This window comes from Pleurodeles waltl, chromosome 3_2, assembly GCF_031143425.1.
Source record: "Pleurodeles waltl isolate 20211129_DDA chromosome 3_2, aPleWal1.hap1.20221129, whole genome shotgun sequence".
Lineage (NCBI taxonomy): Eukaryota > Metazoa > Chordata > Amphibia > Caudata > Salamandridae > Pleurodeles > Pleurodeles waltl.
In genome coordinates this window covers 82,275,609-82,295,003 of record NC_090441.1, presented here as the reverse complement: position 1 = coordinate 82,295,003, position 19,395 = coordinate 82,275,609, and the positions used below count along the sequence as shown (strand labels likewise).

Genomic DNA, 19,395 nt, shown 5'->3' with positions numbered 1-19,395 from the left:
CTTATTTTCTCTGAACAAGTTTAGCGCAAAAAGAGATCCAACCCATGTATGTAAGGTGAAAGTTGGAAGAAATATATTGATTTGATATACTGTTCAACAATAAAAAGTATTTGTAAACATATTTCACACACACACCAGTACCTACCAGACCATATATGTATAGCTGCCATCACCTTTGCTCACAGCCCAAAAAAAACGCCCACTCAGTACCACAAGTTCACACACATTCCAACATTTCACAAACTTCAACATAGTCCAGTATTCCAATCTACCATTCACCACAATGTTTATCCCAACCTCCACACTACTAATTGCCATATCGCACCATAATTATATTGACCCATTTCCTGCATCTCTCCTTTGTACCACTCTACACCACCATTTCCGAAAGTCACCATAGCCCTGCACCATCAATTCCACAACCTACTATACCTCTACAATTCCACCCTATCTTCACAACTGACTATAATGCCCCTATTTCGCGACACACTAAAACACCATAATGCACACCTTAATGTGATCCACAGTCTACTGCACTATGACCAACCCTCCATTAGATTGTCACACTCCAAGACGGCATTCCCTGAATCCCACTATAATTTATTTTCCAGCTCGTCATCATACCACACTCCCTCCACCCACCATAACCAACACTACGCTTCAATTACACCAGCCAAAGGATACATCATTCCACAGACGTAACCACAGTCCTCACCACCAATACTTTGCACCCAACCATTACTCCAATCCCAGTTCCATCACAATTATTTGTAATAAATACACAGTTTTGGCACACCTCTGTACCAAATTTTCCACACTAGCTATAGTTGGACAGATTTTGGCATGCCAAAGGCCAGTTGTTTTCTGTACTTTGTGCGTAGTAATGTTTTCACTGGATTTTATGAGTTCATTGCTCTTAGGGAAAAGCCCAAAAGTTACAGATTAACAGAGGACTTAAAGAACAAGGACAGCGAGAACCGAAGTGCCAATGAGATCTGATGTTTTTGTTGTGGGCGAGAAGGCTTAAGACCCATAGTATTGTGTGTAGGAGGAAGGAGAGCAGTAGAGAAAGCAAATGAACACATACACATTTCTTTTTAGGTAAGAGATCTCTGCACAAATCAGACGCATTTCCGGAGTAGAAGAGTCTACATTTCCAAAGAGGCGAAAGCTGCTTTGTAAATCACAAACCAACCCAGTACTGATTAAGTCAACTCTATCGATCTGTGATCCTTCTGCCTGACTGATGTTATAAGAGGTCAGACCAAGCAGAAATGAATTGACAATGAGTAACAGGCACTTGGCTCCCTGATGACGACATCTACCTCAACAAAGGTCTATACACACACTTGAGTGGGCCTCCTGCAACCCATCAGAGCTACTCTCCAAGATTGAGAGGCTGAGATGGATTTGAAGTTGTAGCATTCTGTTGCCCAGCTGAAGCAATAAAATACCCTGCTGCCTTTGCTACAGTATTACATGCTATGTCGCCCACCATGTTCTATGCCTTCCCACTTCATAGATAGCCAGGCCCAGTGGCTTCTGCTGCACCATTAAATGTCATTTAGCCTGGACCCTTATGCTCTGCCTGCACCATTATTACAGAGATAAAACCTTGTCGTCAGTTTCTGACCCTGTTACCATCACCTCTCTTGTCAGCCAGTTTCCTCGTACCCGATATTGGTGCGGACTTATTCCCTTCCCCAAGACTCTCACCCTGACGTCTAAGACCCCGGTCTATGCTTAGCGAAAGTAACAATACACATATTTTCACTCCATTGACATTAAGACGTTGACCCCTCTTCTAGCCATCCACCCCTCAACAGCCTTCTATGTGGTGCTGAGGGGCTGAAGGACAGATGATGAGTGGAAACAACAGAAAGTAAAAAAAGATCCTGCGGAAGAAACCACCAAAAAGCCTGAACGAAAAAGAGGCGCCATCTTTTTTCTGCTGTAGGAGTTGAGGAAACTAAGGGAGATCATTTGATGATTTATTCACTCTTTTAAATGAATGATTAGTGTTGTACTAAACCTGTCATGGAAGGTAAATTCATATTGTGTGAAGAAAAGGTAATACAGTCGAGCATGAGACCTGATGAATGAATAAAGCCTACGGGTGGGGCCTTATGTAAAGTGGACTTGGCGCAGTCCCTAAAGTCTGTTAAAGTGAAGTCAAGGTCTCCGAACATCTTTGTCTTCTTCAACGCCGTTTTAAAGGACAGTAAGGTAGGAAGAGACTACAGGAAAGAGCCCAAGGATTTCCAAACATGAACTCCTTGTACCCTAAGCCTCCCCTCCCCTCCCACCCATGTATTTTTCTCTGGTACATTTGTAGGCCCATCAGAGTGGACTACCACCGGCCCCCTTCCCCGAACTGTAAAGAGGGTCAGTTTACAGGACTAGATAGGCCCTTCTCTGAGCAAGGATTTCTATACTCCTCTCAGCATTGGGAATGCTCTTCCTTCTTTGTTCTGCTGGTAGGCAGAGCAGTTTCATGTTTCCTCAGGTTTAGGGAGTTTCTTCACTTGGCTCTGTATTCCCAGCAATGCCAGAATCTCGGTCTCAGGAATGTGGCTGATGTAAACTCTACTGCAGGACTTGACGAGAGATAGACCTAGTTTTCATTCAATTTATTTAACATCATCCAGCCATCAGAAATATACATGAAATAAAAAGGTACACGAGAATGGAATAAAACATTCAATCTATAAATATGCAAAGGGTCCATATACGGCACTTATAACTCTCAGTCTGAGGAATAAAGGATGGTTTGTGGCAAACAAAAATTAAAATGGACAGCAAATCTACGTGGAATCTAATTACAGTCAGTTTGGCAACAAAGCATGGGTATGTAGCCACAAGGAGAAAAGAAGGATGGGGAGTGAGAAAGAGAAATGTTATAAAATCAAAATGAACGAAAAGAATGGACAAAGGCAAAACAGACGGAAGGTTTGCACATGCAAGGAAGTTCTGGATCCCTAAAAAGTTTGCCGTGCTTCACATTCATAGTTTAGGGGAAATGTGAGCCTACTTGGAGGAGATGATTAACACGATTCAGTGTGACAGAGAACAAGAATGTAGCCCAATGTTCAGGCTTGACGTTGGGTCTTGGGAAGATACTCCAGTAGACACACATCTCTTCTCACCCAAAGACTGCACAATCCTTTGATGTTTCTCATTCTGAAATACAAATCCTTTTCACTCTTTTCAAATTGTGCCAGCTGACGATTCCTGGATCAGTTTGCACAAAGTGACAGAATAACCTTTTACTTGTTCACGCCTCTCACAGTTGATACCTTTCAACTATAGACATATTTGAAATAAGGAAGGGATCGCTGACGTCTTTCCTTCATTCTCTTCCTGTTCATTGAGCATGGAAAGTTTTGTTTTAAGCTGGTCTTTGGGGTAAAGACCAAGTTTGGCACACTGAGTGACCCAGTGATCTAAATGCTTCCATTGCAGAAGGAAAATGCTGGAAAGAGTTATGAACTGAAACATCATCAAGGCCAGGGCCCGCCTTGCTTGTCACATGCTGCACAGCAGCATTTTTAGTCTGTTTTTTTCACATAAAGAAGGAGGTGATACCAGAACAAATAAAGGGCCAGATGTATCAAACTTTTTTGCATTCGCTGACGGTGCGAATTGCAAAATTTGGTTGTTTGTGAATGCAAAAATACCTTTCACGATGTATAGAAGGCATTCGCTGTGCAATTTTAAGGAATCGCAAAAATAGCGATTCCTTACAATTGTGACCTCATATAGAGAATCGCAAATTGCGATTCTCTAAATAGGAAATCGCAAATAGGGAATTCCTATTTGTAATTTCCAAAGCACATGTATCAAGCATTTCCTAAAAGCGAATTGGGCATTTAGGAAATGCAGATACCACAAACTCAAGTTTGGTGGTAAGCATGTGCAATTTTTAAAAATGCATTATAAAAGCATTTTTTAAAATGACATGTAGCGCACACATGCCCCTTGGGCATGTGTGTGCTTCACACGTCTGCAAATATTTTTTGGGGGTGCATCAGAGGGGGCCTTAGGCCCCCAACACCCGGGGGTTTGCATTACCTAATTTGTGAATTCCTAGCTGGAAACCATTGCACCTATGGGCCTGCAGGCCCATAGGGATGAATGGAGTTGCATTCTCTAATTGCGATTCAGTAATAGCAATTGCGAATTTTAGGAAATCGCTATTACCAACTCGCAATTTTGATACATCCCATTTTGCATTTCTTAAATAGCGATTTCTTAAAATTCTCCATTTAAGAAATGCAAACCGGGAGCTTGATACATCTGGCCCAAAGACTTTTACTTTCATGTGAACTGAATCAGGGCCGTTTGAGTATACCAGTTTTTCATTGAATTTACTTTTAGTGTAGAGTGTTTCTTCTGAATCAGAACTTTCTGTGAGGAAAAATTCTTCAGCATGTTTGCTTTTAGGGGGAAGGTTTTGCCAAGACCAGTTAGTGCTGCTCCTCTTGGAGAAAGACTTATTCGTGAGATTCCACCAGTTTCACTAGTCCCTTGTGTGCCCTTCTCTGGTTCCCATATCTGAACTCCCATCATTCCTCTCACTTCCTGACCTTTTAATGAGGTTGCCTGGTAGTGAAGGCCTAACATTACTGTAGGATTCTGGACCTCTACAAGGTCACTACTGTACCATAAACTTTCCCTCATTCTTATACTGCTGCATTCCATCATGCCACAACCTCTGAACGTGAGTGAGTTTCTAATGGGAGCGCCCCCTCCAGGTCTTTTCTGCACTGGTCAAGCGTAGATTGGATTTGTTTTTCACTCTTCTGAAATATGGAGGCAAAAAATACAGAGACATGACTTTCAGCTTCCCTTTCAACTCCTAACTTTAACCTTTCAGCACTTAATGTATCACATCCTGTCTTTAGGGGTTTGAAAAACGTCATTCACTTGCCTCCAAGTATAGGTCTAGAGGTACAACTTTGAGTAGGAGAGTCTTGCAGTAACCCAGGAGTGGGGGAGCAATCCCTCCGTCCAGTGGTACTAGGAGGGGGTTCTTGGGTGTGTAGAGCTAATTAGCATTACTGGTAATATTTTGCCTTCTGGACTAGGGAGTTGGGCCTGGACCCATAGTCTTATGCATAATCTTGCTTGTCATGATTTGAGATGAGGGAATCTTGGACTCTTGTGTAGGCATAATTATAAGTCCACAAGTTTGTCCCTTTCCAATTCCATTCAGTGCTGGCATTTTGCACGGAGGTGCAAAACTAGCAGAATACAGTGAGGGAGCTGGAAAAGGTCCCCCAAATTTAAAGCAGTGTCAAATGGCAACCAATTACAGTGCGGCCCTCTACACTACAAATCCATTACTTAAATATTCAGGGCTTACGCCTTCACTGCACTTGGTAAACAGGCAGACTGCAGGTATGCAGAAAATATTCTCTAGCCCTTACGCTTAGACAATGGTGGGTGTATATTATATGTCTTTTGAGTCTTCTTCCCCAAAGTAGTCACCCTGAAATGTAGGTTACTTATTTAGCGGATCGGCAGACCATATATTTACATACTGGTGCTGACCGAGGCAAATGGTGGAAATCACTTTGTATTGTCACGTTGGGTGAGGTACCACATGTTTTCGATCCCTTCCCCTACTCCCTCCCTGTCAGCCTGCTTGGCCCAGCAGGTATGAGGTTTAGGTTTTTAGGCGTGGGTGATTGAATCCCTTGAGAAGTTTGGCACACCAAAGACCACCAGACTGGCAGCTTGTGCTCAGCCTTGTCGGCCAGCCATTCTAGATCTCTCAGTGTGCTTGTACGTGACCAAGCACAAATGCTGAAGAGTCGCTTCTGGGGCATAACAGAGAACGGGAAGGCATCTGACAGCACTAAAGCTCTTGCAAGTCTGATCGTATGGCACCATGTTAAGAAAGGGGATCTCAAAGTATGAAATGGTACATAAGAAATGAGTGTGGCACTCATAACTTCAGGGGTGGGATATTCTTATCCACCTGCAGAAAAGGCAGAATTTTTGCAACTTCGTGTTATGCTTATAATGCGGAGTTCCGGCCCAATCCTGCCAATTGCTGTGTGGTGGAATTTTTTCTTGTATGTGACTTCAGAAAGGTAATTTGATGAGCACGAGCAAGATTTGGCATCCCCCACTGTGATTTCCAGTCGCTAGGAGGACATACAGGGAGATTTTTCTAATGTGAGTGGCCCGTGCCTGTTCACGACCATTGGCAGTCAGAAGACTACTGCTCGAGTAGAAAATCTACTCAAGCAAAAATCAACTCGAACAGATGTGACCTCCAGCGCACCACGTGTGAGTGGCTCAACATTTCTAATTGTGCCTATTGGCAGAACTGTGCAGAATCACATGCATTTTTTATGTATCTCCGCAGAATTCTGCAAGTTCAGACCACCCCTACTGATAACCTCAGTTTTTTTTTTTAACTATTGCCACCAGTGCTCCCATCTAAGCACTTCTCTGCTCCTGTGTTCTCCCATGCCGCCTACATCAATCTACAATGGTGCTCATCCATCTTTTGTATTAGTGTACTTACATTATTAGATATACCTGTAGCATTTGATACTATCTTCCGGACTTGGATCAAATTCTTCTTGAGTGCTAGAACGCAACATGTGTGTCTGACTGCTTTCTCCTCACTGCCTCCTTTGCGGCCCTGAGGAGTACAGCAGAGTTCTTCCTTTAGTGATTCTTCTACTCAACCACTCCAGGCATCTTTAGGCAGCTCTTGAATCCACCTTTAGTCTACTTTCATTACACATGGAGATGGTACCCAGATCAATAACTGACTAGAATATCTAATACCCTTGCACATTTCCAGTTGCTATGGTCAAATATTTAGTGCTATTTCGATGCAAGACATTCCATTTTATCGTCATAAGGAAGGCAATTTCAAAATACCGTCACTTTTATTGTAGAATTTTGAAGAGTCCTTACTTTGATTACCGAACTTGTAAGAAGAATGATGATCACCTCCATAACATCATCCCAAATGGACTGCTGCAATGACTTCCAATGGCTTGCATGAGGCACAGCCAGAAAATGGCTGCAGAGCTGCTAAACAGAGTTAATCACAGTCATCTTTTTTCATTTGTTGCTATTAGGTTCACTGGTTGTCCGTGTACTAGAGTGCAGTATTCAAGTCACTGTTCACTGAGCACATATCCTGCTTCCTTTCAAACCGGTTGACGTATTATATTTCTGCTTGCAAACTGGCTTCCCTTTGGACCTCCTGTTTAGGATCATAAGGATTGGCAAAGTAATGATGAGAGACCACCTTCTCTATCCAGGAGATAACATTTAGGAATAGATCGTCAGAAGCTGTGTGGGTTAGAGAAAATAATCCAGTCCTTTAAAAAAAAGGCACTTAACACATTTCTATCACCTAGTTCAGCCACTCTTAGGTATTCAGTAAAAATGAGTTGCTATGCAGTCGCTGATGGGAAATTAGCATTTTATAAAACAAAGTAAAATAACCTTACACCTATGTTCACCCAGTCACCCAAAAGCCCTGGGACCCTGTGGTTCCTGTCAATACTTCTTCCCAATTCTTGTTTACCAATCCAAGTACCTTTGAGTCCCATTGCTGATGCTCATGTGCCTCCTTCAACCTTGATGATGGCCTTGGACACCGTTCTTCCTTCTCGCAATTGCTGAGGCTCCACATGTTTTGTGGCACATTCTGGATTGCAAACTGGATGAGCGACCAGCGGGGGATGGTTTGTCATGAGCAGCCATAATTCATGTGAGGCTTGAACAGTCACTCACAGCAGCCACGCCTGATCTGCTTCCATGCTGATATTAGTTTTTGCCAACAACTTTGAATCCCATAAAAAATGTACAAACTAGGTTGTCCCACCAGCATATATCACCTGAAAGTCAAGCAACAGACTGCTTCATACTTCCCAGCATGGCATCCTCATAACCTTTGGGGTGAATGACGTCACAATAGGTCTCAAAATCAAACACGACACCATGAAACAAAGGAATTCCTTGAATGGCTGTTGTTGGTGAATGTTAGCGATGCAGGACTGGGTAAAAAGTATTCTCTGTTTCTCTACATTAGATGAGCTCTTTAAAATCTGACTAATCACTAACAGTTCAAGTAGACCTGGGGTTCTAACACCCCCTGTGTGCTTCTCTGTGAAACCCAGAACAAAATAATCAGCAGAGTGAACCAATGAAGCTCTATCCAGCTTATGTTTTCTGTCCATCAAACATTCTTGCAATCTGTAACCCCATAATATGGTGAGGGACTAGGCTAGGGGCATTCAAGAGGGGTTAGAAGTACCTCGACGTCAAAAGATTGAATGTATTGTGGAACAAAGCATGTGCCAACAACGCATGCCTGAACAATGCTGTAAGAACAATGACTGCGTTGTTTCCACGAATGCCTTTACCACGCATGCCTTTACAACGATTTTTTGTTGTAAAGGCAGTGTGGAACGGCATGCGTGGTTTTCGCATGCCATCCCCTCACCCGCCCTAAACATACAACTACCCGACCCCCCCACCCACCCTAAAAACTGACCCCCACCCCATAAAAAATAAAACTACCTCGCCCCTAAAAACAAAATTACCCAGACCCCAGCCCCAACAATAAAAGTACCCCAACCCCCCCACCTGCCTTAAAAATAAAACTACCCTGGCCCCCACCCACCCCAAAAATAAAACAATACCGCCCCCCGCCTGCCCCATAAAACAACCCCGATACCCGCACCCACCCTGAGCCCTAAACCTACCCCCACCACCCACCCGCCCGAAAAACAACCGACCCCACCTCCAAAAATAAAACTACCCCACCCCTTAAAACAAAATTACTACGACCCCCACCCCAAAAACCAATGACCCTAAAAACCAAACTAGCCTGATCCTCCACCCCACCCCCAAAAACCAAACTACCCCGACCCCTCACCCCAAAAAACAAACTACCCCAATCCCCCACCCCTAAAAACCAAACTATCCTAATCCCCCACCCCACACCGCCAAAAACCTAACTACCCTACCCCAAAAAACAAACTACCCCCCAAAAAAAACAAGTTACCCCGACCCCACCCTGAAAAAATAAACTACCCTGATCTCCCACCCCAAAAACAAAAGTACCCCGACCCCCACCCCAAAACAAAAGTACCCCGTCCCCCCACCCTGCCCCGATCCCCACCCACCCCTAAAAAAAGAACTACCCCGATCCCCACCCCGCCTCTAAAAAAAAACTACCCCGACCTCCCCCACTCCAAGCCCTTAATCCACCTCCACCCCTAAAAACTATTGCCCAACCCTTCCCCAGCCCACTTACCTGGCCGCGTCCTCTCCCGATGTTGACTCCCTTTTTCTCTGCCTTAACCACGCATGTGCGTTGTTTGTTTAGCACATGCGTGGTTAAGGCGGAGAAAAAAGAAAAATTGAGTTGTTAAGGGAAGCGTGGTTCCGCTTGCATTAACAACGTAGGTCGTTGTTTTGGAGTTGTTGTTCCGGATGTTCCCCCAAGAGCTTTCTCTGTTTAGCTCCAAGCCCCATCGCCAGTAAAGGTTTAAACGCCCAGGACAGTAAAGGCTGCCAGAGGAGTTCACAGGGAGTCACGAGAGGGTCAATTTAAACTGAAGACTAAGGGCAAAATTATTTCTACGATTACTACACTATTCTGTTTGCGGTGGCAGATTCCGCGGACCGTCTTGTCAGCAGGCCGTGTTAAGAGTCGCCCAAATAAGCCCCATTCCTTCCTGACATGAACAGCTGCCAGTATTGCTAGGGCGGAGAATGTGGGTGTAAATGAGAGATTTGATTTGGGGGATTAACCTATGGGAATCAGCGTTTTCCCGCACGGGCTTTCAAATGGAATCTACATTCGGCGAGAAACGCCCCTATCTGTACTCCCAAAGGGACCAATAGCAGGAGTTGCAGGCCCTTATAGTATTACGCTGTGACGACTGTGCGCTTGTAACAACTGTGCGCTTGTAACAACTGTGTGCTTGTAACAACTGTGTGCTTGTAACTGTGAGATTTTAACAACAGTGTGCTTGTAACGCATGTGATTGTAACAACTGTGCGCTTGTAACGCGTGTGATTGTAACAACAGTGTGCTTGTAACAACAGTGTGACTGTAACAGCAGTGTGCTTGTAACACGTGTGATTGTAACAACAGTGTGCTTGTAACAAATGTGTGACTGTAACAACTGTGTGCTTGTAAAAACTGTGTGCTTGTAACTGTGTGATTGTAACAACAGTGTTCTTGTAACAACTGTGTGCTTGTAACAACTGTGTGATTGTAACAACTGTGTGATTGTAACTACTGTGCTTGTAACAATTGTGTGCTTGTAACTGTGTGATTGTAACAACTGTGTGCTTGTAACAACATTGTGCTTGTAACAGCAGTGTGATTGTAACAACTGTGTGTAACAACTGTGCTTGTAATAACGGTGTGCTTGTTACAACAGTGTGCTTGTAACAACAGTGTGCTTGTAACAACTGTGTGATTGTAACAACAGTGTGCTTGTAACACGTGTGATTGTAACAACAGTGTGCTTGTAACAACTGTGTGCTTGTAACAACTATGTGCTTGTAACTGTGTGATTGTAACAACAGTGTTCTTGTAACAACTGTGTGCTTGTAACAACTGTGTGATTGTAACTACTGTGCTTGTAACAACTGTGTGCTTGTAACTGTGTGATTGTAACAACAGTGTGCTTGTAACAACTGTGTGCTTGTAACAGCAGTGTGATTGTAACAACTGTGTGTAACAACTGTGCTTGTAATAACTGTGTGCTTGTTACAACAGTGTGCTTGTAACAAGAGTGTGCTTGTAACAACTGTGTGATTGTAACAACAGTGTGCTTGTAACAACGGTGTACTTGTAACAGCTGTGTGATTGTAACAACAGTGTGCTTGTAACAAGTGTGTGACTGTAACAACTGTGTACTTGTAACAACTGTGTGCTTGTAACAACAGTGTGCTTGTAACAACTGGTTGTAATAACTGTGTGCTTGTAACAACTGTGTGCTTGTAACAACACTGTACTTGTAACAAGTGTGTGATTGTAACAACAGTGTGCTTGTAACAACTGTGGGCTTGTAACAACTGTATACTTGTAACAACTGTGGTTGTAACAACATTGTGTTTGTAACAACCGTGTACTTGTAACAACTGTGTGCTTTTAACTACTATGTGCTTGTAACAACTCTGCTTGTAACAACGGTGGCTTTAAGAACTGCGTACTTGCACCAGAAATGTACTTGCAGTAACTCCCCGTAGCCTGACGATGTTTCACCTACTTTGTCAGCTACTTTACCAGTGACATCTCAACAATCTGAACTTTCTACAGACACTTGGCTAATATTTCCCAAAACTGACCTAAAAAATATCCGATTTACTTGGGAACATCGTTTCTCCTTGCTCGTACGTATACTGGGCTGGCCTCCTGGCTGCAGCTCTGCGACGCTTTGCACATGAGCTGCAACCCTTGGCTACCCCGGGCCTGCCCTTTGGCACCCCTGGCACTGGACGTGCTGCACATCGCCGCAGGGGGACGGAAAGCCAACGGGGACACGTTCAGCAGTGTGCGACTCCGTGCCCTGCCCCTGGCCGCTGGGAAGCAGACAGAAGCTGGGTTGAAAGGGATGTCCGGACGTCTTGAGGTAGAGCCTCGGTCTCTTACTGAGTTGTGTTTTTGACTGGTCAGGGCCGTGCTGCAATCACCTGAAGGCTGTTTGTTAAGACGCTGCGCACCAGGCAGCGGGTTGTGAGCTGAACTCTAGTGCATGGCAGGGCTTGCTGAAGCGACAGAAACTCTTTGTCCCAGAGAGTGGACGGTCAGCAGGCTGGAGCCAGTGAGGGGACACCCGAGGTACAAAGACGGGAGAGAGGAGACAGTGGGTCCAACCAGGACAGTCAGGAGATGGCCGATATCCGGCACCTGGAATCACCGAGGGTGAGAACACGGAACCTGACTTTACCAGCCGAGAAAACTGGGGGGTAGAATAGCTGTGAGGAAGGGCTGCACTGAGCGCTGCCTGTTTCCTGGCCTCGGCCCAGTTCTCAGCCTTGCCAGGAAACATCTTGTCTTTAAAGTCCACGCCTTTCTCTCTCCCTGCTCCAGACGTGCACAGGGGCCTCGGCGCACATTTACCAGTGCAGGTGGTAAGTGTATGTGTCAAGCACTAGGATTATAACCCAAATAATGCCTGCTAAATCCACGTCCACATACACCATTCCCTATCCTCTGGGGTTTAACTTGCAATAGGAGAAAGTACATGAGGCAACACCCGTCAGGAATGATAATTCCACCCACTCGGAATCTCTGCACACATTTACTCCTATCGGTACAATGTAGAGTGATGAGTAGGACACTTGTGAGATGCAACAAGAGTTAGGGGAGAGTTTGCCTTTCTCAGTGGGAATGACTCTCGGACAGTCACGGGGTGGTGAGGGAAGGCGTGGTTAGATGGGGGCTGCCTGAGGTAAACTGTCTAGAGTGGAGATAGTGACGGGGGGGGGGGGGGGTCAGGTAGGAGGAATCAATGAGGGGGGGCTTTGGATCAGAAAGGAGAAGGTGGGCAGGGGCATAGTTCATGGAGGTTGCAAGGGGTAAGAAGAGAAGATTCCCCGGTCACCCCGGGCGCGGTGCTCCCTCAACAACCTAGTATGTAATGTACATATGTACGAACTACCCGGAGGATAAATAGAAGGAATACAATGGAATCCTAAACGGAAACAGCAGCGATACAAACACCCTTTGTCACGCTGTTATTTTCCCCTCATTGAGTGTCTATATCAATAAGAACAGTCATACAAATACCAGTCCTCACTTGTATCTTTCTTTACCCACTTATTTTACTCTAGTTTTCTTTTAATTGTGATATAAATAAAACTTGTGATGATTGCATACATCATGTTTCTTTCACATATGAAATTTACAAAGCCAATAACACACACATGTATAATACCTTAATCATAAAAATATATAAATTGTACAAACATTGATAACACATTAGTTGATGTATACAAAGTACTTGTACAAAACTATCAATTGGTAGAGACCAGTGTATTGAATTCCTGCTAGTTCAATCTGAAGTGAAGCCTGTTCATGACTCCAGTGGACTCTTTTAATCAGTCCTTAATCATGAACACCTCGTAGCAAACTTGTTTTGTCCATTCCTATGCATAAGGTAGGCTTCAATCACACAATGTTGACATGTTTCCACCTCCTTATGATTTTTTAAAGGCCTCATCAGGGCAAAACAAGGACTTATGGTGTGAATGTAAATGAACAGAAATCACCATGTACATACAAATATATATGGGGGTGTATGAGATGTATAAGCAACTTGTAAAATTGGTGATGCATCTTCACTTGATGCTGGAACCTTGGGAAGATGATCATGACAGAAAAAGAGCAAGCCACAGAAAAGAGATATATAAAAAATGTGCTCTCCCAAGGTAACAGATGTCTTTTTTTCCAAGTACCTCTTTATTGGTTTTCAGATACATATATAAACATCGTGATCGGTGCAAGAATGCAGTAGAACAACTGATTCACATAATCCTAGTAATGAACATGCAATTACATATTCAGGCATCCATCTAGAAGTGCACATAATTAACCAACATAGCAACATAATCAATGACTAACATGGACAGATTGTACTCAGTATGTCCCCTTTAGGACCAACGAACATCACATCCATTTCCCAGGTCTGACAAGGGGAGTAGTGTTACCACGTCCACCTTGGACCTTTGGGGAGAATCCAGTGTCTACATGAAGGAGCTGCTTTATGGCAACGTCAGTCAAACTAAAATAATAACAAAAGGTGTCTGTGAAACCGAAATTGCCTTGTAAGGCATCAAAGTTAAGTGCTTAAGTGTGAGGGGTGCCAGTTAGCACTGGAGGGAAGGGATGCAAAAATAAACAGCCAAGTACTGGTTCTCCGAGGAGGTGTGTATCAAAGATAAACAAACCCTCCTGCTGTCGCCAAGGGCAGTGTATGTGGGGCATCAGTGGGTTTAGGAGACCATTCCCAGTGCCTAAAGGTCTACGGAGGGAGTGGTCACATGGGAACGGCCGCCCAAGCTATCGCAAAAGGCCAGGTAGAGCTGGCAGTCGAACCCCTAGATCCTCAGGTGGGCCTCTCATCTATCTTGGCTGACAATTTGTCAATACAAGCATCCCAAGCGTCCAATGATGGCATCACCTCTCCTGTCAAGGACAGCGACCCCCATGTCGTTGTCTCAGATGTCACCCAAATCCAGAATCCAGAGTGACATCAGTGGCACTGTAGCAGATTTCCTAGCCATGGCTATATGGCGCTTCAAGAAGACGAATGCCAAGTCAATGAACTTGACAATGTGTCTGTTCTTATGCGTCTGGGAGGTCAGCCCAAGGAGGCAATGAAGCGATAACACTGTAAAGGGCGGTTCACAATGTCTGACTTAGGACCAGATTTAGAATTCGGCAGACGGGTTACTCCGTCACCATGGTGACGGATATCCCGTCTACGGAAATCTAAATAGCATTATATTCTATGGGATTTAGATTTCAGCGGACGTGATATCTGTCACGGCTGTGATGGAGTAACCAGTCTGCTGAGCTCTAAATCAGGCCCTTAGTCTCAGCATCCTCCCCCCAGTAGCAAGCAATATCTGGACAGTTCCATACCATAAGGTAAAAGTCAGCTTCGAGACAGGGACATCAGGGGCATTTCGAAAGAACGCTCGGAAAGATATGATGAGATGCACTGGAGTCAGATATTTCTGGTGGACGTAATTGAATAGAGTGTATTTCAGGTGCGAGTTCCTGGAGACACCCTGTACCTGTTCCAGCACACAAGTCCACTGTCCTTCCACCAGCTCCTAGCCAAGGAATTAAACCCATTCATCCCTTAGGGCCTGAAGAGGTGATTACGTAGCTCTAGCAGTCCGCTGTAGAGTAATGTGATAGAGCGCGACCCGAAGCCATGTTCCAACAACACCTGTAGCGCAGAGGACATGGCTGGTTGAGCAGACTCCGATCCCAGTACAACCTGCATAACAGCCAGAGATGTTTTTAAGGCATGGGGAAAGTGGGCTCTGGCTCAGGTCACCAGCCTTTCAGAGGGCCCCCTGACAGAGCCAACTCTGGTCTGCAGGAAGTCTTGCCCTGATGACCTTGGATACTTTTTAAACAGATTCTTTTAAATACCATTTTATTCTAATTCATTTTTAATGTCGCTGGTGTGTGAGTATGCATTACAGACTTTTTGCAGAGAAATGTTGTGTTTTTGTTTCATGCAACATCCATAAAAATGTTTTTTAGAACAAAACAGGACATCATATGTGAGAAAGGGAAGGGTGTCACAGAGATTATTTAGAGTAATATTAGGGAGCTGCTGCTGCTGTATTTCAATGTTGAAAACATGTCACTGTTCCTGAATTTTAAAATATAAACATATTTAGAATTTGTATGAATGTGCATGTGCACTGCCAGTGACCTGGTTAAAGAGGGCTTGAAAGAGCTGAAATTGGATCATAAATTCAAAGCTGTTCTAAAATTACGTTTGGTCCAGGGCCCCCAAAATCCTTAAGATGCCCCTGATAGCCGCCACCAAGGTGTTGTAGGACAAAAACTGCCCCTTGTGCATCTCAGACCTTTCCCTGAGGTCCTGAAGGGACATCACAAGTTTGTATTCATACAGTTTCCCCTGCACAAGAAAACCCGCTTCTAACCCATGCACCATGCCAAGGCGGCCAGCATTCTCACAAAATGCTGAGGGGACCCACAAAGGTAGGGCCGGGGCATATGTTTTGGGTTGTGGCATGGGGTCACGTATCGATCTTAACAGTGCTTAGCCACCCTGGGAAGGCACCCTAGCTCTTGTGCACCGTGCAGAGGACCCAATAGCTAGTCCAGGATGTCCCATCCCCCCAAGTCCCAGACAACACAAGCCCACCTGGTAGTGAGACCAGTCACAAGCCATTGCATGGGCCACTGCACAGCAGCATAGTATAGTTCATATTGTGCCACGCCCAATCCCCTCCTTTTCGGGAAGGGCGAACAACTTATGCAAGGCCACTTTTTTCTTCCAGAGATCCCGTATCAAGCCAGTAAGAAGTAAGTATAATTCTCTAAAGAAGTGCTAGGGCAGGGAGACAGGTAGGGCTGAGAAATAATATAGCAATCAAAGTAGTACCAGCATCTTTGCAATGGACACCTTGCCCAATGGAGAGACTGGTAGAGAATTCCAAAATGCCAGTGAGAGGTGCGTCCCTGTCAGAGCCCAACCGAAATTCCCACCCACCATATGTCACTCTGCATGATAACACAGAGGTAACAGAAGGTAGCATAAGCAGGCCAGCGAAGCAGGGGCCCTTCTGCTCCGCTTCAGGAATTCAGCAGAGGGTGAAAAGACAGGACTTAAACCAATTCAACTTTGGGCTCCAAAGCAAGGGCAAAGATGCTGCTGAGTGCCCCTGCGTACCCTAAAAGATGCTGAGATTTCTCTGCTGGTGCGCATTCTAGCAACTGGTTCCATATATATGAGATCAATCCATCTTAATAACTCTGGACTCAACCCAATGCACTGCAGCACCCTGCGCAAGTGAGGCCAACCCAGAGAGTCAATAGCCTTTTCATTGTCCAACGAAAGTGCCAAACCTGGTGGTGTCTCAAGCGGTTGTTCAACCTGGAGATGAAACAACCGGCCAATATTGAGGAGCGTATTTCTCCCAGGAATAAAGCCATTCTGGTCCAGGTGGACCAGGTTGACAATGTGCAGCAGCGGTTAGTTCACAATAAACTTCCCTAGGACCTTACAGTCCGTGCAGAGCAGCGGGAATAGCTGATAAGACCGCACATCCAATCTATCCCTATCCAGTTTAGGGAGTACTACTATCAACGCCTGCCACAAGGATGGTGGAAGAATGCCTACTGTCTTAGCCCATTGAAACAACTGTAAGAGCTTCAGAGCAAGCCTGGCCGGGTTTGCTGAGTAAAAGTTCACTAGAAGCCCATCTGTCTCCGAGGTCTTATTGTGCGCCATCTGTTTCAGTGTGAGATGGACATCAGCAAGCCTCAATGGACCGTCCAGCGCCCGGTGGTGGAGGGGGTCAAGGCAGGGAATCGGTAAACTATCCAAGTTCTCTGACAGAGCGGGCTGTCCAATCCCAGCATCCTCTTGATAAACGGAGCTGTAATGATCGAAGAAGGCCATGTTAATATCCAATTGTGATGTAGTATGTCACCAGTCGGGACCTAATAGCCATCAGTTGGGGCCACTCACTCTCAGAGCGCAACAACCATGCCAGGACACACTTCACCCTATCACCCTCTGCATGTTCTTTAGCGGGATAGTCTGCATAGTCCAGCATCCCCAATCTGTACACTAGGGACCTATGGTCTGCCCTGAGGGAGATAAGTTCATCCCATTGACCATCCCATCCCTCATACGAGTCTCGTATAGCATAGCAGCATCTGTGGCCATCAGCTCATGTGGTAAGGTCACTTTAACACCATAATTGGCCTTAAAACAAAGACCCCACGTGACCACCTTAAAGGTGTCCCACTCCATCCCCCTGTCAGATGCCATATCTTCGTTAAGCTCAATCTACTGAACAACGTGTGTACCACAGTCTTGCAAAACACATTGTCGTGGAGTGCATGAGTAGACAGCCTCCACCTGGGAATGGGGGTCTGACATCTACCCCTATTCAAAGCCAACAGCAGAAGAGTGTGATCGTATAACGTGCGGCCCAGATATTCAGCTGACTGGACGAAGAGGATCATCATGGGGTTGCCCAGAAGGAGATCAATTCTCATATGAACTTGGTAGACATGGGAGAAATTAGAGTATTCCCATGCAAAAGGGTTCAGAGAGCGCCAGACATCCTGGAGTCTACTATGTTTCAGCCAATCAGCAAAGGAGTTTGCAGTCCAAGTTGCCAGCGTGCCATGAAGCTGGGAAGTGGACCTATCCACGTGAATGTCATGCACACAGTTAAAATCACCCCAAGGACTGTGTACATGTAAGTCATGGATCATCGGTGGTGAGAGGGCCTCCAGGAAATGGGATTAACCTGTGTGTTGGGTGCACAGAGCGCCACAAGGGCAATGGGCACACCATTTAACTGTCCCTCAACTTCCACATGTTCCCCCTCAGGGTACATGTCTGATGCACAATCTGAAAGTATACCATTGGCGCCACACGGTTCAACACCCCCGAGTGTACGCTGAGTACACAGTACCCACCACCTAACCCCTCCAAGCGGCACTGCAAACACATCAGTTCCTATGATGTCATGTGAGTTTCCTGGGGATACACTATGTGAATGTGTATGCGCTGCAGGTAGTAATACACTTTGTGCCGTCGCCTAAGAGTCCCCATCCCCTGCACATTTCAGGATAGAAAATTATAGATGGGGAGAATCAGCAACTCCTGATGCCATAAATGGATAGCCAAAGTGCCCCCTGCAGAACCTACCCCCAAGCCACCTTCATCACCGACTCACTCCTCCCAGCAATACACCCGCAGTCAATCACAGACAAGAATGGAAATAAAACCAATACAAATACTGGCACAAGAACCCCAACTCCCCTCCCCAGGTCAAAGCAAAAACAAGATCCATACTAATAAAAAGTCATAAAATAAAACAAGGCTAATAAAGTCCACCAAGGTTGGGGAGGTGGAAGATCCAGCGGTAGTGAAAGCATGGGGAACCTGGCCCACCCACCACACTAGGGTCAAGTGAGGCCCTCAGTCTCCACAGGGCACAGCCAACTAGCACCCCAACAGATACAATAAAAAAAAGGATATAAGGTCATAGCTCAGATAACTTGATCTGCAATCATCGGGGTAAGAGCTGGGCCAGTTTATAACTCAGGAGGAATGTCAACCAGAGTGCATGTTTGTTCTCTGTCTAATGAGGACAGGGACCGATCAGGCAAGCCCATGATGTGGTTATGGCAGGATTCCAGTTCAGCCACCACCAGAGCCCGCTCCCTCACAGCCTGCTCCTCCATCAGCCTGCCCCTGGGTGAGCTAACGTGCCCCCGGCAGTAGACAGTGGGCCTCTGTCCATCAAGCATCATGTTGAGTAGCCAGTCTTCGAGAAAAATGTCCATGTTGGCCCTTGGCCCACTCCTGGAGCCCTACTATGCGACTACTATTTTGTCTTGATCAGCCCTTGATGTCATTTGCCCAGTTGCGCATCAAAGTCACCTCTGCCTGGAGAGCCTTCAATTGAGATTGCATGTCCACCATCGAGGGGCTTAGGCCAACCAGTACAAACTCATTGGATTCCACACTATCTATTAACTTGGCTTGGTCGGACCTGAGCAGACTCTTTGTGATTGTCAATGCATGTGGCTTGAGATCTCAGGTGGCCTTAACGTCCTTAATGGCCACCAGCAGTTCATCAAGCCTGTCCATG

The 19,395-nt window shown here is 45.4% G+C and overlaps 1 protein-coding gene across 2 annotated transcripts in view; it reads left to right on the top strand.

Annotated features, from left to right (window-relative positions):
• LOC138286501 (claudin-4-like) overlaps positions 1–19,395 on the top strand; it is a 250,407-nt gene that overhangs the window by 31,717 nt on the left and 199,295 nt on the right. Inside the window, exon 1 of one of the 2 annotated variants that reach the window (XM_069226839.1) lies at positions 11,455–11,633. The exons of the other annotated variant lie outside the window; for it this stretch is intronic. The gene's annotated coding sequence lies outside the window, so the exon portion shown is untranslated. Of the gene's footprint in view, positions 1–11,454; positions 11,634–19,395 lie in introns of those variants that run through there. 2 annotated transcript variants of the gene reach the window in all.